General features: G+C 46.0%; 1 protein-coding gene across 2 annotated transcripts in view; it reads left to right on the forward strand.

The window, feature by feature from the left end:
* PNPLA7 (patatin like phospholipase domain containing 7) overlaps positions 1 to 27,845 on the forward strand; it is a 1,294,112-nt gene that overhangs the window by 949,047 nt on the left and 317,220 nt on the right. The gene's annotated exons all lie outside the window — the stretch shown is intronic.

Here is a 27,845-nt window from a genome sequence, read left to right on the forward strand (position 1 = left end):
AGGAGGTTACTCAAAGAATGATCCTTCAAACTAGACAGCCTGAATAGTCTGTTAGGACATTTGGAATGTTTAATTTCATGCCCTTATTAAAAAGTCCCACAAGTATTCATCCGTTTTGTACTAAATGGGAAACAGTGAAAATTTGCAGTTCTCAAATTTTATCTCATCGTAGCCACGACAGTAGTTACAAAGTTTTTTTTTTTTTAATTGTGGGCCTTCCCCCTAACATGAGAAATATTTTGTTAAAACAATTTGCCCGACAGTGGACAAGAAGCAACACTAGTCAGTGATGTTAGAGTCTGTGCCAGTCACTGAATTTGACAACGTCTTGGGGCGGCACACTGCAGTACTCCAATTTTATGGGCTTGTAAAGCATGCTGCGATGTATGTGGCTTTTCCTTCCCCCCTGGGGCTTGTAAGAGTGACCATTTTGAGACTTTTGTGATTTTTGTTGTTGTTGCTCGCATCTTCTTGGTTCCACAGACGTAATGAAACTATTGCATTGGTACCTAAAGTACAGCAAAATTATTTCTGCGTCTGCCACTGGTCCTATTAAGGGGGTCTGAGACCCTGTTCTCGGATTTCCAGTAGAGAGTCAGATGCATTATGCGTTCTTTCCAATCACACTGATACCCACTGAAGAGGAGGCTCAATGGAGCAAAGTTAGTATTCATTGTGTTGGATTTGTCCAAGTACACATTACTCCTGTACCCCCTCATGTTATGTTTTCTCTTCTGCCAAGTTGCTAAAAAGAGCAGATCTCCTGCCTCTGTTATGGTTGGGGGCTAAGTACTCCATCAAAATCTTTAAACCCTTTGCCTTCGGGCTTGGATTGCGGAGAGGGTAGGCCTCACTAATGGATGCACTTGATGTTCGATTGCCTTTAGAACCTTGTACTGAGGCCATGCAAGTGTCTTGCAGAATAGATTCTGGGCACATTGATATGTCTGTGGGTACTGTCTTGTTTTATTTCTCGAACTATAGACATTGATATTTCTATGACTATCAACAGCCATAATTTAAATATGATCCAAGGCTACTATTTGAGGTTCTGAGTAACAGCATAGACATCTAGAACTTTGCTCTCGTTGTCTATTTGATGTCACGCAGAACTCCTCGATGGAAAACAACCCCACGATTCACTGTTTCCCACCTATAATTGAATATAGGGTTGATCATCAAAAATTCTGCTTCACTGACCGCTAACTGTTCATACTTGGAGGAGTACAGAGTGGCTTTACTGGCCACGTTTCATCTCCCCTAATGTGCTCATAAAGGGGAAGCAAGAGAAATATATTGCCTCCATCCCCTCGCCCTTGTTTCCTAGACCCCTCCTATGTGCCTAATGATATATTGTCAGTATCCACTAAATCCTAAAGTTAAAGAAGTGCTGTGAAACATTCACGAGATAACGTGTTCAGTCATAACATCCAGCTATGCAAGGGACGTGCTGGACTTGGAAAGATCTGTCTTATCACAGACTTTTGATGTGCCCCACATTCTTACTTGCCACCCAGTGCTTTTCTATTTGTTGGCAAGAGTTTTCTAAGTGATGATTTTGCAAGATTTCTGAGCAGAGGGCATGCCACTTTTAGACATCATTACATCTGTTGCGGACACATTCTGCTACTCAGCATCCTCCTTGCTGCGTAGCTGGTGTAGCATCTGTAGTTTGCACTCTTTCTGCCTCCTGCTGTCGGTAATGAGGAGACACTGCATGTTTGACTCTGTTTCATGTGATGCCGTTTGTCGCCACTTGCTGTACATTTATGAAGCTAAGAGCGCTCAGGCAGGCGCAGTGATGCCTGGCTCATGCTTGCATGTTATGTCATTATAAAACCTTGGTGCTGAGTGGTAGAGCTAGTGACACGTCTCCAATGTTCCAGGAATATACATTAAAGGACACATTTCAGGGAAAAAAACTGACGCTCTAGGTCCTGTCCTGCGATTCTCCTTTTAAATTTAGTAGCATCAGCAGAATTGTTACAAGTGACAGACATGTAACCAGTGCAAGATTCCTGATGTTTGTGTGCTGCTAAGGTTGTTAAAACTAATCACCAGCTCCCTGCTCCTTTTCTCCTCTCATCACTTTCTGTTTTTGGAGTTTTCTCGAGTTATAATATCACGGTTTCTCTTTCTCTCTCATTTCCTTTACATGCTGTCCTCTAAATTGAAGTGAGCGGCTGCGGTAACTCTCCCCTAAATCTAATATGAAATGTATAGCGTTGAGCAATGGTCAGCGATTTGAACGCATGTCGAGCTTGCTGTGCATGGTTTCTATTCATTTGATATCGACTTGCATGTTGAAATGGAGCATTCTGTTGGTCTCATTGGTCTAAAACTCTTTGCGCCTACTTCCTTGTCACCTCATTGCACTTCGCCTTGGTTTACAGTAGAACGGTACCTAGGAATTATAGCCAATGACTTTCTGTTCTGCAGATTTACATATCCCGGTTCAGGAACTTTATATACATCTAAGCTCCACATAGTGGGTGCGGCCAAAGTGCCGTTCGGTTGCAGCAGACAACACTTCCGGATTGATAGAATCAGGATCTGGGATATTTTCTGTCTCTGGTGGAACTTAAAACTGCTCGGCATACACCAAATGAATGGCTTTTCCACATTATCAAAGCTGTATGTTTCGTAATCTATCTGGGGGAATATCATACAGGGGAAGCTCAGGGTGTGGCCTTTGGGAATGTTAGGAAAGCCCACAAAGTATAAATGCTGACATTACTGAGAAAGTTTCCCAGCCTGAATGCACACATACCCAAGAGAAAAAAAGGTAGGAGACCAAAGTACCACTAGCACCCCGTGCTCACTGCGGGCATAGGTGACATGATTTCATCAAATAGCAAATGGTTTCCAAGTGGATAAAAAGTATGGGGTAAAACGTGCAAATACCCATTTCCTTTACCTCGGACCTCCTTTGCTTGCAGACATCCTGCATTTGTAAGTTAGGAGAAATCGGTATTTACTTGGAATTCCATAATTTGCGTATATTTTAAGTCATACCGCTGGTATTTTGTGAATTGCCAAATTAGTCCGTTTTTGCATCTCTTATTTAGGTTACTCATGTTCAGCAGTGACCCCTTGTGACTTGGTGAAACTATTTCAAACATATTTTTCTTCAAAAATGTCAAGGTCTTCAAACATATTTTTCTTTTAAGAATTTTTTTTACTGGTATTTATTTTATACTGTAACATAAAACAATATATTATAAAAAAAAAGCCTGCCGTCGTTTTTGATGTCATGGTACAGAAAAGAAAAATGTAAACAAATTTCTGAAGACGTCTTCTGTGCACCAAGAAAAAACATCCTGTACCTACATGGGCAAGAACAGAATCCAAGTTCTACATGTATCTATGTCAAATGATACATGTAAACCTACACCAAGCCCTCTATACTTTTTCAAACTTTTCAGGGCATCCATGGTTGGGACATTTTCCCTTTTCTTCTGCCACATACAAGTTCAGTTTATTGTACCGTGAAACGACTAGAGGTACAGTCAGACTGCCTCATCTTCATGCTATATCTCTGTGTGTTGCCACCAGTTTGTGATGTCTAGAAATATCTGAACTCCTCTATATTACCAGAGGAGACATCTCTGGGGAACGCTCTAGAGCGTACCTACATTGTGCCACCTACTCATATCACCCTTCAAAAACACCTGCAACTTTGGGCATTCACCCAAAATGTGATAGAACGTTCCCTTGTGACCACGCACCGTTCATCACAACACTATCTGAGAGTATCTAGACACCGGCAATTGGATTGTAGAGTAATGTACTTTATACAGTATTTACATTTAACTAAACAAAACCTAGGCTTATAGCCTCTTTTCTCAGGCAATTGTGTCTCCAGCTGTTCATCTTCAATTAATATTCCCACAAAATGTCCTATTTGCTCTTCCATTTAATGTAGTATCTTATGTATGGTATTAGTCAGTGTCTTGTACATCAATGAAGTTGTCAGGTATCCTTTTGTTTTTTTTTACCTAGGGCCAGCAGGGCCTCGCAAAGGTCATTTTTCAGGCTTTTTAGCCTTTCTTGTTTGCCAGATCACCAGTCCTTGTTTAAATCATCTGTTGTAGTGAGGTTTCTTAAAGGTTTTGCCACACATTCCCGCCCAAACCATTTATGATGTCACAGTGGGCCCTTAACTTAGTCTAATCATTCCTCAGATGCAAGCACTTCAAGCCTATGCATAGCTGCTCACTGCGTCTCCTGACCTTGAAGATTGTCTGTCTTACCCATTGCAGTTACATCAGCTCGTCAGCCTGAGTGAACTGCAGGCACTTTCAGTGCAACTGCATGTATCACCTTTTTTCTCGAAAAGCAGGTGCTAAGGCAGCCTTCCAACCAGAAATTATGGCTCCTTTCCATTGTCTGACAGTAAATCACTTTTCCAGCACTATGCCCCCATCATCCCTTTATAGAAGAGGAGAGGCTCCATCGGTAGGGCCCCAAAAGAACTCTAGGCTTTTACATTGTTCATACCAAGATCCATTAAGGGGACAGTCAACTTTCTCTGTTGTCCTATGGTGCACAGAAAAGAATGACTGTGAAGATGTGAGTATTATTCTGCATTAAGATCTGCCACTGACTGATCAAGAAGCAGCCCCTGGAGTGTCCATTCCACTAGGAACAAAGCTGTTATCCCCGCTTTGACATGAGGTATGCCCGTTCTTGAGGTCTGCCTGGCTGTGACATAGTCATCAGTGCCTCCGTTTGTGAAGCACTATTGCGTTGACAGCCAGGTCCGTTAGGAAGGACACTGTGCTAGCTCGGTTCTTGAAGACTTTTTGGTCTTCGACCACCTACAGTACTGAGGTACTGCTTTGGTATTGCTTCTAAGCTGAAGAATCTGCAGTTTGAAGGATCCCTCGGAAGAACAAGTTACTTACTTTTAGTAATGCTCCTTCGGGTGGATACTCTGTATAACTGCAGATTCCTCACTTCCGCCCCACATCCCTGTTTTGGGAATCAGCATTGTTTTAACATCTGAAAAGGTCCCATGTTAGTCCTTAGCACACTGTTACAAGCAATTTTCTCGCTTCTCGTCTGAGGGTGCAAAAAAGAAAAAGGCAAAAACCCTATGTCAGCCAAAGTGTTGGTGTTTCTATGCATTTCAGTTCGGTCACTCGGGCAGCATGGAGTCAGCATGCAGCTGCAAAACACCACCTACTCATGTGCGTTAAAACTGCTAGTAAATTCTCGGGATCGGTCTGGCTCATAGGGATAATCTAATGTGAGGAATCTGTATTTACACTATCCACCAAAAGGAGCATTAGCGAAGGTAAGTAACTTTTTTATTTGTCTCCCAGTCACAGCTGTTCAGGTGAATCACACTACAGTGGTATAATTATGCAGTGGGAGAATAAGTTAACTACTTTAGAAAGCCACCTTTTTACCTCTATTTTTGTGTGAATTTCTCAGTTAGCAATCCATCGTTACAGCTCCTAGGTATGTTATTTTATATTTTTCATAACCATCTAAGGGCATAGAATGGATTATTTTACCACTGACTAACTAAAGAGACCAGGCACCAACCATAGTGGCGAGTAAGACGACGATGAAATACCACAAATGCAGCACAATCATTTTATTTAAATAGGTAGATATCATTCTCTCCCTATTAGTGAGAATAATAAATTGAATTATTATTAGGGGTGGTTGACTACAAACATAAAGTATTAATCTCAACCCTTGTCAGAGTAAGCCCTCAAAGTCACTAAATTTACCTGAATTCAACTTGCTGGTAGCTAGGGCACGGGGAAGACAGGCTTAATTTAGTATAGAAATAAACAATGGTCCCCTGGGAAAAGTGCACTCCTCAACTTCCACAGCAGAGGTTTTATATCCAGTTTATTTGGAAAAATTATTCTCAAATTTAACAACATAAAGCAGGGTGTAGGAAGTTGGCTCTGTATATACTATCTCAAAGTCCAAGGGTTCCCCTTAGAGGTTGATAGTGGCAAAATTAGATAATACTAATGCTCTATTTTGTGGTAGTGTGGTCGAGCAGTAGGCTTATCAGAGGGTAGTGTTAAGCATTTGTTCTACACACAGAGGCAATAAATGAGGAACACACACTCAAAGACTTAACTCCAGGCCAATAGTTTTTATATGGAAAAATATATTTTCTTAATTTATTTTAGAACCACAAGATTCAAGATTTGAAGTAAATACATAAAATGCAAGATACTTCACACAGGTAAGTAAGGAACTTTGAATTAAAGCAGTAGTACACACAGTATAGGTTAAAATGACAATAAGCTACTTTAAAAGTGGACACTGCAAAAATCAACAGTTCCTAGGGGAGGTAAGTATGGTCAAGTTTCTGAGGTAAGTAAAGCACTTACAAGTTCAGTTTTCTGAGCATAGGCAGCCCACCATTGGGGGTTCAAGGCAACCCCAAAGTCACTGCACCAGCAACATAGGGCCGGACAGGTGCAGAGGTCAAAGGAGGGCCCAAAACACTCAGGCGCCCATGGAGAAGAGGGGTGCTCTGGTTTCAGTCTGCTGGCAGCTGAGTACCCTCGTCCTCGGGGAGCAGACCAGGGGGGTTTTGTAGAGCACTGGGGGGGGACACAAACAGGCACACAGAACACACCCTCAGCGGCGCAGGGGCGGCCGGGTGCAGTGTGCAAAGTTGGTGTCGGGTTTGCTATTCAAAGCAATGGAGGGACCTGGGGGGTCACTTAGGCGATGCAGGCAGGGCACAGGGGGGCTTCTCGGGCCAGCCACCAACTGGGCTAGGCATAGGGCCGCCTGATGGTCACTCCTACACTGGAGCTTGGTTCCCCTCGGTCCTGGGGGCTGCTGGTGCAGCGCTGGGTCCTGGCGTCGGGTTCCTTGTTGCAGGCAGTCGCGGCCAGGGGGAGCCTCTGGATCCTCTCCGCAGGCGTCGCTGTGGGGGTGCAGGGGTGTCATCTCAGGTTACTCACGAGGTCACAGTCGCCTGGGAGTCCTCTCTGCAGTGTTGGTTCTCTGGAGCTCGAGCCGGGCATGTCGGGTGCAGAGTGTGAAGTCTCACGCTTCCGGCGGGAAGAGTGAGTTCTTTAAAAGTTCCTTCAAAGTTGCAATAATATTGCTGTTGGTGAACAGTGTCGCTGTTCTCAGGAGTTTCTTGGTCCTTCGGTTCAGGGCAATCCTCTGAGTCTTCAGAGGTCGCTGGTCCCTGTCAGATGCGTCGCTGTGCAAGTTCTTTGAGTCTGGAGACAAGCCGGTAGGGCTGGGGCCAAGTCAGTTGTCATCTCCGTTGTCTCTGCAGGGCTTTCAGGTCAGCAGTCCTTCTTCTTGATGTAGGTTGCAGGAATCTGATTTCCTGGGTTCAGGTGTGTTTAGGTCTGGGGGACAGTAGCCAGGGGCTACACCCTCCTTGTTCCTCCTCCCTAAGGGGAGGGGGGCACATCCCTATTCCTATTGGGGGAATCCTCCAAAACCAAGATGGAGGATTTCTAAAGGGCAGGGGTCACCTCAGCTCAGGGCACCGTAGGGGCTGTCCTGACTGGTAGGTGACTCCTCTTTGTTTTTCTCATTATCTCCTCCTGGCTTGCCGCCAAAAGTGGGGGCTTTGTCCAGAAGGGTGGGCAACTCCACTAGCTGGAGTGCCCTGGGGCGCTGTAACCAGGCTTGAGCCTTTGAGGCTCACCGCCAGGTGTTGGAGTTCCTGGAGGGGGATGTGTGAAGCACCTCCACCCAGTGCAGGCTTTGTTTCTGGCCACAGAGTGACAAAGGCACTCACCCCATGTGGCCAGAAAACTGTCTTACTGTGGCAGGCTGGCAGAAACTGGTCAGCCTAGCACTGGTAGTTGGACTGGTATACAGGGGGCATCTCTAAGATGCCCTCTGTGTGCATCTTTCAATAAATCCCACACTGGTGTCAGTGGATTTATTGTGCTGAGAAATTTGATAATAAACTTCCCAGTATTCAGTGTAGCCATTACGGAACTGTGTAGTTCGTGTTTGGCAAACTCCCAGACCATATACTCTTTATGACTACCCTGCACTTACAATGTCTAAGATTTGGCTTAGACACTGTAGGGGCATAGTGCTCATGCAACTATGCCCTCACCTGTGGTATAGTGCACCCTGCCTTAGGGCTGTAAGGCCTGCTAGAGGGGTGACTTACCTATGCCACAGGCAGTGGGTTGTGGGCATGACACCCTGAGGGGAGTGCCATGTCGACTTAGTCATTTTCTCCCCACCAGCACACACAAGCTATGAGGCAGTGTGCATGTGCTGAGTGAGGGGTCCCCAGGGTGGCATAATACATGCTGCAGCCCTTGGAGACTTTCCCTGGCCACAGGGCCCTTGGTACCAGGGGTACCATTTACAAGGGACTTATCTGTGTGCCAGGACTGTGCCAATTGTGGAGACAAAGGTACAGTTTAGGTAAAGAACACTGGTGCTGGGGCCTTGTTAGCAGGGTCCCAGCACACTTTCAATCATAATTAGCATCCACAAAAGGAAAAAGTTAGGGGGTAGTCAGTAACCTACTGGGATTGTTAGGTTTGACTTGACAGTGCAACTGCAACCTGACCTTTTAACCTACACCAATATAATTCTACAGTTCTTTGCTTTCACACAACTACTTATCTATTCCTTAGTATTTAGTTGTAATGTTTCACATTATCATACAGCATTCCCTCTAAGCAACAACTATTGGTATTTCCAACGCTTGTTTAATCTGGGCGGATTTGAAAGTAGCGGAAACTAGCAGAATTGCAAAAGTTTCACATCAGCATAATACAGGTTGAAAGAAAAACAGTCATGCCCAACGTCCAGTCACAGGCTCAAATCTCTGAAAGTCTGACTGGGCAATATCATCTTGCTAAGTGCCATAAATTGAGACTAGCGGAGATGGCTAAAAATATATCTTATTAGCAGCACTAAAAAAGTGTAGTAAGATCACATTTCTGTCCTTTCTGATGGAACACCGAGGAACCTTCCCTCCTAACCTGTTTTTATTCAAGCCCTGCATGTGTATTAAAATACCATATTTTTTTACTAACCTTGTTAAATAGATCTCTGTGTGGTAGCCTCATTTGTTCTATAATACATAATGAAAACAATATTCAAAATCAGTATTTGCAAAAGGTTTTATCAATTTACGGCACTTACTGCATGTAACTGTCAACAGTCCTGCCCAGTCATCTCAGTTCTTGCTATGGTTTCTAATTTAAAAGATTACATTTCCATTTCTGGGCCAACCCTACAACCACTCCTGTTAATACTTTTCCTGATATCCTTATTAATGTCATGTAACTCTTACTTCGTCTCATCTTATTTATTAATTGCTCTTTTTCATCTGATGATCGCCCCTGTTCGTTTAAAAATGAAACTCTTATTGCTTTATTGAAAAATCTCCCTTTGATTCATGACTTTCTCGGATCCACCTATTTCCATATTATTTTATTTGTTCCACATTTTGGTACACATTTTTCACCAAAAACAATTGTTTTGTTTTTCTCCCTGGCCGTAATTTACTCCATCCATTTCAGTATTTTTTTCCTCCAGGTCACATATTCTGTATTGGATCTTTTAGATCTTTCTACTGCTTTTCACACAGTTTAGTAGTTTTCTGTTGTATCTCCTCTGTGTTTTGTTTTCTCGTTTCATCAAGTCAGACTGTACCTTTCTGTGTCTTGCACCAGTTCTTAGTCTTCATTTAATTCTGTAATGCATGTCATTCCACAGGGCTTTCTTATGTGTCCCTTCTTATTTATTCTTTTCCCATTCCATTGTCTTTTATTGCTTCATCTTTCAGTTTTTATGCACAGATCTGTGCTAATGATTCGTAAGGTTTTTTTTTTTTAATTATCACCTTGGATTGACTCCAATCATATGCATCTTTCTGCCAGCAATACTTGGATGCCTTCTGATCTTCTTCAAAACTTACACTATTCTGTTCTTTATTTGATTTTTACCTCCTTTGTGTCCTGCAACTGTACTTGCAGTCATACTGTTTACCTTTATTTCTGGTTTAAATTAAGGAAAATAAAATCGGGTCTCGCGGACATATTGTTTTCAGTTTTATGACATCTTCCTTTATCGCTGCCAAACTTATTTATTCTTTCATACTTACGCGTTTGGATTATTGTTCCTTACTCTGCTTTATTTCGAATTAGAATTTTTGATCCATGTGACATCTTACTTACCCCCTTTCAGTTTTGCTTTTTGTGGTTTTGAATTGGATTATTTGTGTATTGTTTTAAAATGTCTAAATGTCACTGCTCCATTTTACCTCCTTTACTTCATCCCTATCAGCTGTTAAAAATGTACACCCAGCTGAATTTGATTTTATTGTCCTTGTCATCCCTGTGCTGTCTCTCGACTTAGGCCTTTCGTTCTGCTCAGTCGATTATTGTGGAATGAATTAAGTTCTCCATTTGTCAACCAGCACCACTGTTTGTATTTAACAATGTCCCGAAAGGTCATTTAATTGTTTTAGCGCTGACCCTGAACTTTGGTGTTTTGTATTTCTTTACACCTGTTTTATGCTATTTGGTAATGACTTTTTTTGGCGAAGTGCTTTGCATGAAAGTGCTATTTAAAATAAAATACCTAGATAGCTGTTAGTGTTACCTAGATAAATGACATTCAATTTATTGACCTCGCAAACACGAAGGGATGAGGCCGACTCAAGTCGACTGTGGTCTTTTGGCTTCACACAGATGTTAGGTGCGAGTGATTTGCTCCCTGGCACCTGCCGCTGCCCTTCTGCCTTCCAACCCTGATATATTACTCCAGGACCCTTTAAATGATGTATTTAAACACACTGCACTTGCTGACTTAAAGACCAAGCTCATGAGGTGTTGTGTAAAAATATAAATACATACTTTCTGAACTGTTGAAGGCAGTTTAATCTTTGCTCCTGGGGAGATTTTAGTGACACGTTTCAAGGAGATTTTTATTTGCAGAGGGCATCTCCAAAGATGCTGACTCGAACTCCTCAACTTTATCCTTCACCTTACTGTAGTCCTTCCCTCACATTACCTGAATTCTGTACTGTGCCACATTAGATAGGGTTGTTCATTCAGTGTTGGCAGTGTCCACCTGCCCGTGCAGTATTCTGAAAATGTCCCATGGAGAAACAAGGGACAGGATTTCCACTTTCAGATTAGTTCGGTTGACCTGGCTGGGATCACGTTGAATAAACAAGCGCCCAACCATGTGGCCCATCTGCCGAAAGACAGGGCGATGGTTACTTGTCCACCTGTCTGTAGAGTGCGGCAGCCATGACAGTGCTTCTCAGCACACAAGGTTTTTTGAGGCCTCGCTTCACGCCTTTATAATGATTTTTGATTAGCACAGACAGCTGCACGGACCCGGCACACGAAAAGAGGAGGCGGCGAGAGAGCTGCCTGAATGATTTACCTTAAGGTTGCCTTTTTAAAATGTTTCCTTTTTCAGCTGTCAGTGCAAGCAGTCTACTGACCGGTTTTGATCTCTTTGCCTACCGTTTCCATTAAATGCGGCTTCTCTTCCCCTGAAAAATTGTTTTATTTTTTATTTTTAAGAGTTTTCTATAGCGCTAGCAAGACCGAGAGGGTAACAGAGCGCTTTACAGCAGAACAGGAAATAAACATAAGAATAAACATAAAAGACACACAAGTCAAGAGTCCACAAGAAACTCGCACTCCTTTGTCCGTCTTGAGGAAAACCGTGGGAAACAGGCCCTTGATAACATAAAGCAAATAAATAAAAATATGAGTGTGTGGGGGTTTCTGTTTTTCCTAAGGAACAGCAGATTTTCACCTGTATCAGTAGTCTTTCTCAAACATGGGTTTTTAAGTGTGACCTTTATTTTTCGGCAGCATTGTTGTATGCCCCTTAGCACGAGGTGCCCTCCGCTGACGTGGCTCTGTTACCACGCCATGCTCCTTCATTCCACGCTCTCACCTTTGTGCTTCCTGCTCACCCTTTCAGTGGTGGAAGAACAAGCTGAATCAGAAGAAATATCTCCATTATAGCATCCGTTATTTCCCAGCATGTGACCCAAATCTGTAATTTTGTCCAAGAATGCAAAAGGTCCTAAAATACATGAGAAAGTGTTATCTAATTCCTTGTGGGTCCCAGTCAACAAAATAAGAGAGCAAGTCTTCCTTCCTGCCTGTATATTATGAAGCTACCGTCCTGTTTCAAAATTGTCTTAGCCAAAAACCGACATAAACTCGCTATTGCGGTAGTGGAGGCTCACTTGCAACAAAAGTAGAGTCATGCTTTCCATCTGGGACAATTGGTTATGGGAAGCGGTTAGATCTTGTGCAGGGAGTGGCAGAGCATACAGGGACTCTGAACCTCGGCCTTAGGGTTGTGGTCATTTGACTGTCCCTGGATTTGCCCCACTTTGGCTGTGCAATTTTGACCAAGTGCAACCCCGCCAGCACTTCTCTTTCAGTGGTAGTGACGGTGAGCAGCCACAGGCTTATCTGTGAGGGTGCGCAAACTCAAGACTCCCCAACCACCCAGTGGTACAATAATTTGAATATCCAACCCAGCGCTTTACTTAGATAAGAAGAGTACAGGCTGACTTGCATGGATCCTACTATTACGGGCGGCTCCTTCGATATGGCGAAGGAGTTTTGCCCCACTAGCTATACTAGAAGCAGAAACGTAAAACAATAGTTTACTATAGTTTTATTTCCCTGCTTCTGGCACAGCCAGCAGTGCAGGGAGTGTTGGGGCTGGGCCATGGGAGAGTGCATCTTAAGTGCACATGTGTGTTTGCCCGGCCAAATCACAAGCACACTTAGGTTTATCGAGCCTGGCTGTGTACACAGCTGGGCTGGAGAAACTGCACAGACCCCAGGGCTGTGTCAGAGCGGCAGTCACTCCTGCTCAGATCAATCCTGGTGCTGCTTTCATGCAAAGTTTTATGTGAAAGCAGAACCAGGATTGCTGGGGAGCCTGTGCTGGTATCCCAGCAGTGAATGCTGGGACACCTGAAGAAGAGGAACGCATGGCACAAGGGACAGAGGCAAGGTAAGTGCTTTTTTATTTTCTATTTTTACCTCGTCTCTGTTCCAACCCCCTCACCTCCCCCTGCCCCTACCCTTGAGTTATGCTGCAGCTGCCGCTGCCCACTATGTTATTTTACCCAGAATGCCCTGCAGACCTCAAACTTTGGATACATTCTATATTTTCCTTGCATTTCTGTGTGGGAAACGTCTGGAATCTATCAAGATCACCAAATGTCTGCTACCCAGCATTCCCATACTTCTCCTGAGACAAACTGTATTCCCCTTTGGTGACTGGGTCTAGCAGCCACAACATAAAAGGGCCCAAAACCCATCACAAAGGCAACATTTCTGAGAGAAAAATGACCCATTTTGCAGATGTGGATAGCTGTGGAATTTGTCCCCGGGTTCGGCCACCACCTGTGGAAATCTACTAAACTCAGGAAATGGAGGGTGGTCTAGCTTAGTAGTCAAGTGGTAAAGTGGGTAGGTGAGCTTTAGGCACTGTCAGATTCTCCACCTTACACTACTGTCACGGTGGACAAGATGCTTCTGAGGATAAACGTTCATTCCTACCCAAAGTAGGTTCAAGATTTGATCTCGTTCTTTGAGATGAAAGAGGAGGCTCCTTACATTGATCGGAACAGAGATGAAAGTTTTGTATTTTCATAAGAAAAATGCCGTACAGTGGCTGAGCTGGGCAAAGCTACAAGAAATGTATAGCTGGAGCACCTAACTAGAAGCCAGTGTTACGAGGTAACTAATAAAAATCCTCCAGAATGGATTGGGAATTTGCAATGCAGTGAAAAAGGCGTGATTTAGAGACATATTGGTGAGTACAATTTGGCAAGCTACAACATGGACTTCTCTCCACACACTGCGACTGCCTGGACCTAGAGGCCTGATCTGATTCCAATCCTCAGCAGGGCGAGCATCCATCCTTTTCTGGTGTAATAATCAAGACATTATTACTTACCACCTCCTCCCTCCTGGTGAGATGATGCGTTGGTAGTTGTATGTCTGAGTGAAAGAGTAGCCAGTAATAGAGTGAGTTCTCAGGTAACGTTCCTTACAATTGCTTTCCTGCAGATTACTCAACATCTTCATACATTCCTGTCTGATAATAGTATTTAATATAAAATGCATGTTTAGGTTATTATTGGTTCTTCTTGGGTCTGCCTTCTCTAATATTTGTTTCTGGCTGGGAATTCAACTATTGGTTTTGTGAACCAGCCGAGTATAGAGAGAATGGCCCAACAAGTTTATTTGCTTGGTTAAATACTTAGTTACAGAAATATATTTTCCTCAAACTGGACACGAGTCTGTCTAGTCTAATTAAGATATGTGTGTCCTGTCGCATTACCTGCAGGAGTGGCCTTTGGTCAGATAGTGATGTGGGCCAGAATTCCCTACTTTTTATGTTCACAGATCAGCCCCTCCTTTCCTACCTATCCTGAATCGTCCACTGTTCAGGCCCTCGACGCTGTTGCCAGTTTGTTAGTGGGGGGTGGGGAGTGCGAGTTAAGGGGTGAGAAGGAGCTGTTTGGGGTAGGAAAGTAAAAGTTTTGAGGAGGTGTTAAACACAAGTGTCTTTAGCCTGTAGTCAAACGTGTTTTAAAGCAGTCTAAGGTACTGAGTGTTTGGATCTAGATCTGAGAGCGAATTCCACGAGGAAAACCTTAAATCATACAGCTCTCTGAGCCCTCTGAATGTTGGCGCCCTGTGCATGGGCCCACCTTGCTCATGCCAAAGGCCGGCCTTGATCATCCGAACCACTCAGTCTTTGCCCTAGGGTACAGGCCTTTCTATGTAGTCTTTAGTCCATGTCATTAACACATTCACAGTGCTGTTGTTCAAATGGAAAGTCGAAGCACACACTGTCTCTGTTGATTACTGTCTAGAGTAGGAGTTGTGCTACCAGTTCAGCTCACTTAGGTTTGTAATGGGTTAACCTTGAGTGGCATAAAGCATCGAGGCTCTACCGTGAGAATCCATCACTGGCAGTATCCAGTGCTTTAAATGGGCCGGTACTCTCCGGTACTGAGTACCGGCACTTTTTTATTTTGAGAGGGAGAGTACCGGCATATCTCGAGCAAAACGAAATACTTTTAATTGGAGAGTACCGGCACTTCTCAGAAACAAGCAGGTACTCTATTATAGAGTACCTGCACTTCTATCTTTCCATTTAAAGCACTGGCAGTATCGTGAAAAAGGTCGACCATAATGAAATTTGTTAAGTCAGGACCTTCTATTGACAGACCACATAGGGCGTGCCGATGATTCGGGGATGTGAAGAGCAGCAGGGGCACCATCTCTGAATTACAGCTATTTGATTGTTTGGTGGGCTGCTGGAGGGCAGTCAATATTTCAGAGTGCAAAAGTTCATGATAGATTCCCAAGATAAAATCGAACATCTTAACAAAGAGATGGAAGTATTTATCTGCGTGATATTATTAATGGAGCATTTGCCCAATAGTTTTCCGTGGTGTCTTTACTCAGTAGTCCTCCTACTGCAGATTTGGCATCGGTGTACTCTGTATCTGCTAGATTCTTAGTATTCGGTGGATGTTGTTGACTGCTGAGGCTCATTGTAATTTCGTAACTTTAGGGTTTCCAAGCTCATAAATCAGTATTTTTATTGACATCTTCAGTCTACCTTCACAGCAGTTAAAAGTTGTGCTGAAAATTCACTATTGAAATCATTTTCCGCAGGGTGCAATTAATGCACGTGAAAAACTGCAGCACTAATACTTTTTGCTCAGGGCTTGTCACTGTTATTAGCAGCCTATTTACATCTTGGTGTGAGTAAAAGGGGAAAACTAGATGCAAAAAAGGAGCTATTCTGTCCGCACACTGGTCAGATTAGGCAGTTACCACCTTTTAAAACGTCATAGTAATGTATCTCACTAAGCCAGAATGATTGCAGTTTGCACTCTGCTCTTGATTTCTGCTAGTACTAAAACACACCTCAATTCAAATTTGTGTTTGTTTAAAAAAATAATTCACATGTCTAAATACCGCTCTGAAGGCACATTTCTGAAAGCTTGATGTAACTGAGATTCTCTTTATACATGCAACATTCTCGAAGAATGGACATCCTCACTTTGGGTCCATTCCAGCTTAGTGGCTCTTGTCTTCCCATCACTCCTATCCTCGTCACCTCCTGCGGACCATCCCCCACCCCCCCCCCACACCTTTCCACTTTCCAGCACACTGAGAGACAGCCACCTACCCAGAGCCAAACGGACACAACCTTCCTACTCCATCTCCAAAAGAGTTAAGCAGCGTCAAATTCCACACCCCTTCCTTATATCTGCCTACCACCTCCTCCTCCTTTCTTCTCATTGGGGGCTGATAGATTTCCACTATGATCTCTGACCACATTAAAACTCACACACCACCGCAGTGCATGCTCTTTCCCTCGTAACTTGATACAAATCCCAACTACCCTCACAGATCAGCCAAGTCAGAAATACAACAGCTTCTCCCTGAACTGCATGCTACACAATTGTCGATCTGCAGTGAATCCTTGTCTTGAGTTATCAGACTCAAGACTGACCCATAATCTTGACACCCCGATCCTCACAGAAACGTGGCTCAATATCTCTTCTAATCAGGCTCTTGACCACCTTTCTTCCAACTACTCCATTTTGCGGCGCGACCGGGAAGCTAGACACAATGAAGGTCTTGCATTCATTCACCGAAACTCTTTGAGATGCCAAACCCTCCCAACGATTCACTTTCAATCTTTTTGAAAGCTCGTCGGTGGAACTGTTCCACATCCACTACCTCCAACCTCAGATGGAATGTGATTTACCATTCACCGTGTGAAAACACCTTAATCAAGGAATGCATGGATTTTTTCACCTCTCAACTTATCAGCTCTGACAACAATACCTTCCTTGGTGACGTCAACATCCACTGGGGAGACGTGAGCAATAGTTATGTGGACACTTTTACCTCCTTTCTCAGTGCCAACGAGCTGCAACAACACTGCCATAAACCTATACACCGCAAAGGTACCATTCTGGATCTGATAAGGATGAAGGAAACAAACATCAACATTTATAGTGACAGTAATGCACAAAACTTTGTAGTGCTGATGGTAGTTGGCTGAAACATAAAATAACCTTTCTGAAAAATTAACCTTTCAGAAGATTCATTTGGGAGCATTGACAGTTACCAGGTGTTTTGATTGTCAACTCTTTTCCCATACCTTAGACCAAGATTAGTAATACCTAAAATACAGTTCAAACATCAGAACACCGTACCCAGTGAACAACCTGGAAATAAATGTAAAAACAGTGCAAGCGGATAAGACAGTTCATGTGCTTACTGAAATCCATGTTTTGCTTCTACAGTCCACTGAAACATGAAAACTTAGTCCAATTGTATCAGTTAAAGTGAAGTAGGATTACAACTCCCAGAATGCATTGGATTGTTAAATGAAAGTGTAGGAGTGAGAAATGGCATCTCTGATGATAAGGATTTATGTCATCATCTTTATGGATAATAGTCACATGCTAATCTTTTCACGTGTTTTGTGACTGCTTAACTTCCCCTTCCACATCTTCCATATTTTCAGAGTTAACCAGCCAATAACCTGCCTGATTTTCTCATCCTAAGGAAATCTACTCTTCTCAGGGAAAGCAGTCCTTATTTCCCATCGGCCTCTTTATTGTAGGACAAAGACTAGCAGCCTCATTACGACTTTGGCAGTCCCACTAAGGGACAGCCAAAGCCGCGGGGAGGATGCCACCGCCATGCCTGAGGAGTCCCCCATCGTATTACAATGTTCCCGCCGGGCTGACCGGTGGGAACATTGTATTACAACGTTTCCGCTGGGCTGACCTGTGGGAACTGTGCTACAGTGCGCATTCCGATGGTGCTGGGCAGGGCCCCCCAGCACTGGCTTTTCCCAGCCTTTCCATGGCGGGGTGACCGCCATGGAAAGGCTGCCAGAAAGCTGAGTTGTGATTAGCATGGCGGTGCTGAGTTCAGTGCTGCCGTGGCTGAGCACAACTCAGACCGCCGCCTACCTATCGGGAATCATGTTCCTGGCGGTGACGGCGGTCTTTAGGCAGTTCCACCCTCCAAAGTTGTAATTGCGGTAGGACTGCCAGAAGTGCAGCGGTCCCACTGCCACCGCGGTCGTGTCGGTCTGAAGACCGCCAGACTCGTAGTTAGGTCCTAAGTGTGAGTTAACTCTTTCCAGTGAACCTTTGCTTGATGTTAGATCTACCCTTTGCTTGATTAAATACACATGGGCAGTGTGCTTTGGGACAGAAATCTGTTTGTTCCCCCAGCGACTGCAAGGTGACTAATGATGTCTTCTCCTTAAGATTAAATACCACAGACTTTTCAACACATGTATTCAAATAAATCTCATGAAAAATAGTGTGGCTTAGATAATTACACATTTATTTTTCTAGGCTGAAGAATTGATTTAATTCCTTGGAAGTGAAAACAAATACAATTTGTTCTTTTAGTGGAAAGGTTAACAGAGACAGTGAAAGAAAAAAATGATTTTATATAAGAGTACGTGAGATTTCTTCACATTTCTTCCAAAACAGATGGGAATTATATTTAGGATGGGCAATAAAATGTGGCCAACAGTGAATCAGATGAAATCTGTCTCTTTCTTTAGTTCGCCCTTGGTGCAAAGCCTTAAGAGCAGTTGTGAGCTCTGTTCAGAAGCTATAGCAGTAAAGAATGACATTAGTCATGACTGCTGCTCATTATGCAGCGTTCCCAAATGTGACAAGTTATTTTATTGAGTGGAAATTTAGCAAAAAAGTTCTAAATAGTTTGAGTAGGCTCGAACTTTAAATGCTTTTTCGAGTTCAGAATAAAGGGTTATATTTGAGGGCTAGGATGTTTAGGGTTTTGGTTAGTTTTTGGGGAGGGAATAGGCTAGGTTTTTCAACAGTACTACCCCCCATCATTGCTCTCCTTTAATCTATAGAACAAAGAAAAGCCACCCAAACTTTTGACTCACGTTTAGATTTCTTCAAAAATACCACTTGCAATGCATGCCCAGAATCACTGCCTCCTCACAACCACATCTGAGACCCCCCCACCTTACGCTTCTCATCCCATCTCAAGTACCTCACCTTCCTCCACCCCCTTCCTTTCCAACCATCCATGATCACTCCCTTGTCATATGTCCAGGGATATCTGATAGAGACTTCTAGTTGCAGATTCCTTACCTTAGAATTTCCCCAGGTGTCAGACTAGATCCGGAGATTTTTCTTCGAGCAGGACCCCTGCCCGCCATTGGGTGGCATTGGTCGACTCCATTGGAGTCCTTGGTGTCGTGGTCGCCTTGATGACGTTGTGATCATATATAGACACCACCCCAGTGCGCTGATGCCAGTTCTTTTCTTACTGCGTCAGACTATGCGCAGATCCAAGAGCTACCCCTAGTCATTTTTTGACTAACTGCAACACTTTTGTCAAATAATTTTTGACGAGTTTTGGATGGGTCGTGGGATGTCCCGGAAGACCGGACCGGTTTTAAATCCTGCGACTCCTGTTACTGAATTATGTCGGTGACTGATTCGCAACTCATCTGCCTTTGGTGTCTGGAGCGTGACTATGACCTGAAGTCGTGCTCAGAGTGTTGGGCCATGAACCCGAAGACTTTGAGGGAGCAGTCCCTAAAGCTCATGGCAGCCTGGCACCCGACTCAGTGTCGCTCTCGGTCTCATTCGAGAGGATGGACACGAGACCGCTCGTGGAATCATCACCACTCCTCTTAGTCCAAGTCCTTGGGGCGATCAGGTCACAAGAAAAAGAAGTCGAAGAAGGCCAAATATTCTTAGAGTTCACCCCATCGCTCGGACCACACTTGGGAAGAGCGTTGACGCTCTGGGCCTCCACCTTCGGAGCCTGCATCTGGGTCGCTCTGCACCTCCCCGACTTTCTGGGAGCCGGTGCCAACCCTGCCCAGTTGACACCTTTGAGGCCATGCGCCTCATCTTTGGGCAGACCAACACATCCTCTGCACCTTCGGGCCCAGGAGAGTCGGTGAGGGCCCCCTCGGGTTAAGCCTCAGCTCCATGGGGGCATCTCTGGATCCACTCTTGGATCTGTACTAATGCCAGTTGTGCCAACATGACCTTCCCTGGCGTTGGGACAGACATTGACGCTCCCGACGTTGGTTGGGCCCGCAATCTGCATCGATCCTATACTTATCCCCGACGACCCGGAGCCAGACTGGAATAGCTCAACGCCAATTCCGTTTTCTATGGGCTCTCCTGGGCCCAGGGTGGAACAAGACCCTTCTTTCTATGGGTATGGATATGGGGATAATGTAGAGGGGTCGCTGGACCCTTTAGAATACCAGCTTGACCCTAACATGGACTGGGTTCAGGATTTGGGTGAGGCTAGCAGAATAGATACCTCTCCTGATGCTGGTATGCTTTCCCTCCCTACCGTGGCTACGGAGGAGGGAGCCTCATACTCCATGGTGGAAAGAAGGGCTGCTGAGTTTTGGACCTCGAGGTTCCTTCTGTGAAGGTCAGGACTAACCTGGCCGAGGTGCTTCAGCCTGGGGCTTCCAGTTCGGAACCCCTCCAACCTTCAATGAATCCCTTACGGATGTCCTACTGGGTACCTGGTCCAAACCTAGCACAGGGGCTCCTGTGAGTAGGACAGTTGCCTGCCGCCATCGGGCTATGCCGACCGACCCAAAATTCCTGACCCAACATCCTACGCCTGAGAGCCTTGTAATCCAGGCTTCCTCTTCTTCTGGCGCATTCCCCTCTGCTCCCCCAGATAAGGAATCAAAAAGACTGGACAGCTTTGGGAAGAAAATGTTTTCTTCCGTCAGTCTAGCGCTGCAGTCCGTGAACACCGCATGCCTTTTGGGCCAATACTCCCATACTCTCTGAGATACAGTTGTGCAAGTGCTGCCTCAAGTCCCAGGGCTGGCCTGGGTAGTTCTCTCCCAAGCTGTTACCGATGGGAGAGATGCAGCAAAGTTTATGATTCGTTGTGGACTAGATACGACCGATTCACTAGGTAGATCGATTGCATCGACAGTGGCCTTGAGGCAACATGCCTATTTGAGGATGTCTGGCTTTTCAAGGGATGTCCAGCAGTCTACAATGGACAAGCCCTTTGATGGCACCTGACTCTTCGGAGACAAAGAGGACTAGGCTTATCCTCCCGAAAAGCAAGTCCAGGATATTCGGGCTATGATCCCAATGTTTCAGCCTCTATCCTGGATTTCGGTGAGAATGACTCTGAGGCTGCTGGGCCTCATGGCCTCCTGCACCCTGCTGGTGACACATGCCATATGGCAGATCCGGGCTCTGCAGTGGGACCTGAAGTTCCAGTGGACGCAGCATCAGGGGAATCTCTCCGACATGGTCCAGATCTCGGAGGGGACTGCACAAGATCTGCAGTGCTAGCTATCGAATCCAGATTGGGTCAGAGGCAGATCTCTCTCCCTTCCCCAACTAGATCTCAAAGTAGTGACAGATGCATCACTTCTGGGATGGGGCAGCCACATGGAAGAGGTGGAATTCAGAGGCCTCTGGTCTCCAGCGGAGTCTGGGCTCCACATCAACCTTTTGGAGCTCTGGGCGATCCGACTTGCATTGAAAGCATTCCTTCCCTCTCTCAAAGGAAAAGTGGTGCATGTGTTCACTGACAACACCACCGCCATGTGTTACTGCAAAAAGCAGGGCAGAGTGGGGTCGTGGACCCTCTGCCAAGAGACTCTTCACCTCTGGCTCTCTAAACGCCAGAGCAGACAAACTCAGCAGTCGATGCATAGTCGATCACGAATGGCATCCCCATCTGGAGGAGGAGCAAGGTCTCTTTTAGCAGTGGAGAGAGCCTTGGTTAGATCTGTTCGCCTCCGCAGAGAAGGTGCAATGTTGGCTGTTATGTATGTTGGAGTTTCCAAGGCGGCACTCGCTCGGCAACGTTTTTCATCACGAGTGGAGCTCAGGCCTCCTTTACACCTTCCCACCGATACCACTTCTGCCCAGAGTTCTGAAGAAGATCAGGCATGACCGGGCCCAAGCAATCCTAATGGCTCCCGACTGGTAATGAAGGGTCTGGTATGCCGAGCTATTAAGCATGGCTATCGATCCTCCGATCAGAATGCCCCTTCAGGAGGATCATCTGTTGCAGCAGCAGGGGATGTTCCTTCACCGGAACCTGTCCAGTCTCAGCCTCCTTGTGTGGCGGTTGAGCGGTGGCAGTTGACAGCTTTCGACCTTCCGCCTGAAATCTGTGATGTTATCTTGGCAGCCAGGCGTCCCTCCACCAAAACAGAATACACCTGTCATTGGGATAAATTTGTGGCATGGTGTATCAACAAGTCTGTTGATCCCCTGTCTGCACCCCTCTTGGAGGTTCTCCTCTTCATTCTCTTTCCCTTGCCCAGAAGGGCCCTACTCTGGGCACCCTCCAGGGTTATTTGTGTGCCATCTCTGCCTTTTTAAGGCTGCCAGACCAACCTTCTCTGTTCAAATCTCCCATTGTTGGGAGGTTTCTTAAAGGACTCACCCACATGTTTCCTCGTATCCCGTTCATAATGCCCCATTGGGATATAAACTCGTTCCTCACGTATCTCATGTGTGTTCCTTTCATACCGCTCCACAACTGTCCCCTGCGGCTCTTGACTCTTAAAACTCCTTCTCGATTGCTATCACCTCTGCTCGCAGAGTAAGTAAGCTCCAGGCTCTCTCTTCAACGCCACCATTTCTAGCAGTCCATCCTGACAAAGAGGTGCTTCGTACCAGGGCTTCCATCCTTCCCAAAGTGGTGACACCTTTTTATGTAGGCCAATCAATCACCTTGCCTAATTTTTACACCCACCCTCATGCTCTCATGAGGAGGAGAGACATCACCGCCTGGATCCAAAAAGAGCGTTGGCTTTCTACCTCAATCGTACCAAAAACATCCAGGTGGACGATCAACTCTTTGTGGGTTATGAAGGTGTGCAGAAAGGAAGGGCGGTACAGAAGAGGGCCATCTTGCGATGTGTAGTCCTCTGCATCAAGCTGTGCTACGCTTTGGTGAAAAAGCAACCCCCTGAATTTTTGCGTGCTCATTCCACCAGAGCAACTGCTGCTACCACGGCGTTAGCATGTAGAGTTTCAATCCTGGATATCTACCAGGCACAGACGTGGGCATCACTGTACACGTTCACTAAACACTACTACCTAGATAGTCCGGTCCACAGAGATAGCTACTTCAGCCGTTCGGTCCTGCAGGACTTTGGTGTGATCTAAGTTCCCATCACTGGGGATGGTATTGCTCTGATATTTATTCTAAGGTAAGGAATCTGCAACTAGAAGTCTCTATCAGATGAACAAGTTACTTACCTTTGGTAACGATATATCTGGTAGAGACATGTTCTAGTTACAGATTCCTTCCCAACCTGCCATTCCTCCCTGCTCTTCTAACTGATTTCCAGGGACAGGAACTTCCCTTTAAGGGTCCTAGTTTTGGTGCACCATTCTCATTGTTCGTCATGGCTCCGTGCTACTGGCGTGGAAAGTTGTGAAAAGAAACTGACGTCAGTGCGCCGGGGTGGTGCCTATATACGACTGTGACATCACGGCCACCACAACGCCCGCGGAGTTGACCGACACCACCTAATGGCATGCAGGGGTACTGCTCGAAGAAAAATCTCCTTTGGAGAATAAGGAACTACTAGTGTGTCCGAGATAGCTGGAGGCACTTTTTTGTGCACAGATACCTGTCAATATACATGCTACAAACAATTTATAAGGTATCTGTGAGTTTCATTTGTACCCCATGAAAAACAAACAATAGAATGACCAACAGTTGATGATCAATTGTGCTCCTAGCTGAGGTATCGGAGACAAAAGTATACTACCTCCGTTTTTGGTAGTAACCTTGAAAGGGTTACAAATTAACCCCATTAAATAGAAGAACGATTTCCAGACTAACAATTGGAAAGCCATGATTTTTACACTAAACTTCTGACATACCAAATTATTGTGAAAATGAGTGGCTTTCAGACTTGTTAAAAGAGGCCCTCTGATTAAGTACCTGAGATCACTGTTGAAGATTTGGCGGTGTCTTTCCTCTATAGTCCAGGTACAGTTGGGAGGACAAAGAACAGTTCTCAGGTGCTTGAACCATTTATGCTGGAGTTTATAGCTGAGGAAAACCCCCATCAGTTGTTTCCATGCCCCTCTGCATCTGTAAGGAAATGCCTTCCTTGGCATGGTTACCCCCTGACTTTTTGCCTTATGTTGATGCCAGTTATGATTGAAAGTGTGCTGGGACCCTGCTAACCAGGCCCCAGCACGAGTGTTCTTTCCCTAAACTGTACCTTTGTTCCCACAATTGGCACAGCCCTGGCACACAGATAAGTCCCTTGTCAATGGTGGCCCTGATGCCAGGGAGGTCTCTAAGGGCTACAGCATGTCTTATGCCACCCTGGGGACCCCTCACTCAGCACATGCACACTGCCTCACAGCTTGTGTGTGCTGGTGGGGAGAAAATGACTAAGTCAACATGGCACTTCCCTCCGAGTGCCATGCCCACCTCACACTGCCTGTGGCATAGGTAAGTCACCCCTGTAGCAGGCCTTACAGCCCCAAGGCAGGGTGCACTATACCACAGGTGAGGGCATAGGTGCATGAGCACTATGCCCCTACACTGTCTAAGCAAAACCTTAGACATTGTAAGTGCAGGGTAGCCATAAAGAGTATATGGTGTGGGAGTTTGTCAAACACGAACCCAACAGTTCCATAATGGCTACACTGAAAACTGGGACATTTGGTATCAAACTTCTCAGCACAATTAATGCACACTGATGCCAGTGTGGAATTTATTGTAAAATGCACCCAGGTGGTGTCTTAGAGATGCCCCCTGAATACCAGTCCGACTCCTAGTGCTAGGTTGACCAGTTTCTGCCAGCCTGCCACAGCCAGACGAGTTTCTGGCCACATGGGTAGAGTGCCTTTGTCACTCTGTGGCCAGGAACAAAGCCTGTAGTGGGTGGAGGTGCTTCTCACCTCCCCCTGCAGGAACTGTAACACCTGTCGGTGAGCCTCAAAGGCTCATACCTTTTGTTACAGCACCCCAGGGCATCCCAGCTAGTGGTGATGCCCGCCGCTCCGGCCACTGCCCCCACTTTTGGCGGGCAAGGCAGGAGAGGATAATGAGAAAAAAATGATGAGTCACCCACCAGTCAGGACAGCCCCTAAGGTGTCCTGAGCTGAGGTGACCCCTGCCTTTAGAAATCCTCCATCTTGAGTATGGAGGATTCCCCCAATAGGATTAGGGATGTGCCCCCCTCCCCTCAAGGAGGAGGCACAAAGAGGGTGTAGCCACCCTCCAGGACAGTAGCCATTGGCTACTGCCCCTCAGACCTAAACACACCCCTAAATTTAGTATTTAGGGGCGACTCAGAACCCAGGAAATCAGATTCCTGCAACCTACACAAAGAAGAACGACTGCTGACCTGAAAGCCCCACAGAGACGACGGAGACGACAACTGACTTGGCCCCAGCCCTACCGGCCTATCTCCAGACGCATCCGACAGGGACTGCTCTGAAACCGAATGACCAAGAAACTCCATAGAACAGCGGCACTGTTCACCAACAGCAACATTCTTGCAACTTTGAAACAACTTTTAAAAAACTCACTCTTCCCTCCGGATGCTAGAGACTTCACACTCTGCACCTGACACCCTCGGCTCGAGCTCCAGAGAACTAACACCGCAGAGAGGACTCCCAAGCGACTACGACGACGTGAGTAACCTGAGACGACCCCCCCCCTGCACCTCCACAGCGACGCTTCCAGAGAGGACCAGAGGCTCCCCCTGACCGCGACTGCCTGGTAACAAGGCATCCCGACACCTGGACCAAGCACTGCACCTGCCGCTCCCAGGACCGAGAGGAACCACCTTCTAATGCAGGAGTGACCAGCAGGTGGCCCTCTTCCTAGCCCAATCGGTGGCTGGCCCGAGAAGCCCCCGTGCCCTGCCTGCATCGCCTAAGTGACCCCCGGGTCCCTCCATTGCTTTCTATAGCAAACCTGATGCCAACTTTGCACACATCACCTGGCAGCCTCTATGCCTCTGAGGGTGTGTTTGATGTGCCTGTTTGTGTCCCCCCCCCAGTGTGCTACAAAACCCCCCTGGTCTTCTCCCCGAGGACGCAGGTACTTACCTGCCAGCAGACCGGAACCGGAGCCCCCCCCTGTTCTCCCTAGGCGCCTATGTGTTTTGGGCCCTCCTTTGACCTCTGCACCTGACTGGCCTTGTGTTGCTGGTGCGGTGACTTTGGGGTTTCCTTGAACCACCAACGGTGGGCTGCCTATGCCCAGGAAACTGAACTTGTAAGTGCTTTACTTACCTCAGAAACTTAACCATACTTACCTCCCCCAGGAACTGTTGATTTTTGCACTGTGTTCACTTTTAACCTATACTGTGTATACTACTGCTTTAATTCAAAGTTCCTTACATGTGTGGAGTACCTTGTATTTTATGTATTTACTTCAAATCTTGAATCTTGTGGTTCTAAAATAAATTAGGAAAATATATTTTTCTATATAAAAACTATTGGCCTGGAGTTAAGTCTTTGAGTGTGTGTTCCTCATTTATTGCCTGTGTGTGTACAACAAATGCTTAACACTGCCCTCTGATAAGCCTACTGCTCGACCACACTACCACAACATAGAGCATTCGAATTATCTAATTTTGCCACTATCGACCTCTAAGGGGAACCCTTGGACTCTGAGCACACTATCTCTCACTTTGAGATAGTATATACAGAGCCAACTTCCTACAGCATCCCTCAGCTTTATTTCTGCTTTTTTGTTACTTCTCTCCAGCTCTACTGGTGTTTCTCTCCCCCTAATTAATCACTGCTGCCAAAACGTTGCCTAATGCCATAGAAAGGTAAGACCTATTTGGTTTTTAAATGTTTGTTTTCCATTATAATAGTCCCAAAGGCGAACTGTGTAGATACAACAATTCCTAATTATGATTCAATCAATCAATCAATCACTGGATTTGTAAAGCGCGCTACATACCCGCGAGGGTCTCAAGGCGCTGGGGGGGGGGGGGTTGCTACTGGTCGAAGAGCCAGGTCTTGAGGAGTCTTTTGAAGGCCAGCAGGTCCTGGGTCTGTTGTAGGATGGTGGGGAGAGTGTTCCAGGTCTTGGCGGCGAGGTAGGAGAAGGATCTGCCGCCGGCGGTGGTTTTTCGGATGCGGGGGACTGTGGCGAGGGCGAGGTTGGCTGAGCGGAGGCTTCGGGTGGGGGTGTGGAAGCTGAGTCGGTTGTTGAGGTAGGTGGGTCCGGTGCTGTGCAGTGCTTTGTGTGCGTGGATCAGGTGCTTGAAGGTGATCCTTTTGTTGACGGGGAGCCAGTGCAGGCCTCTCAGGTGGAGTGTGATGTTGCTGCGGCGGGGGACATCAAGGATGAGTCGAGCCGAGGCGTTCTGGATGCGTTGGAGTCGTCTCAGGAGCTTGTTTGTAGTTCCTGAGTAGAGGACGTTCCCGTAGTCGAATCTGTTGGTGATGAGGGCATGGGTAACGGTTTTTCTCGTGTCAAGGGGGATCCATTTGAAGATCCTGCCGAGCATACGGAGGGTGTTGAAGCAGGACGCGGAGACGGCGTTGACTTGCGTGGAGTGGAGGATGACCCCCAGGTTGCGTGCATGGTCCGTGGGTTCCGGGGCTGTGCCTAGTGACGTGGGCCACCAAGAGTCGTCCCAGGCTGATGGGGTGGGTCCGAGAATGAGGACCTCCGTCTTGTCTGAGTTCAGCTTCAGTCTGCTGTCCTTCATCCAGTCGGCTACGGCCTTCATTCCTCGGTGGAGGTTAGCTTTGGCGGTGTGGGGATCTTCGGTGAGGGATATGATCAGCTGGG

This window comes from Pleurodeles waltl, chromosome 6, assembly GCF_031143425.1.
Source record: "Pleurodeles waltl isolate 20211129_DDA chromosome 6, aPleWal1.hap1.20221129, whole genome shotgun sequence".
Lineage (NCBI taxonomy): Eukaryota > Metazoa > Chordata > Amphibia > Caudata > Salamandridae > Pleurodeles > Pleurodeles waltl.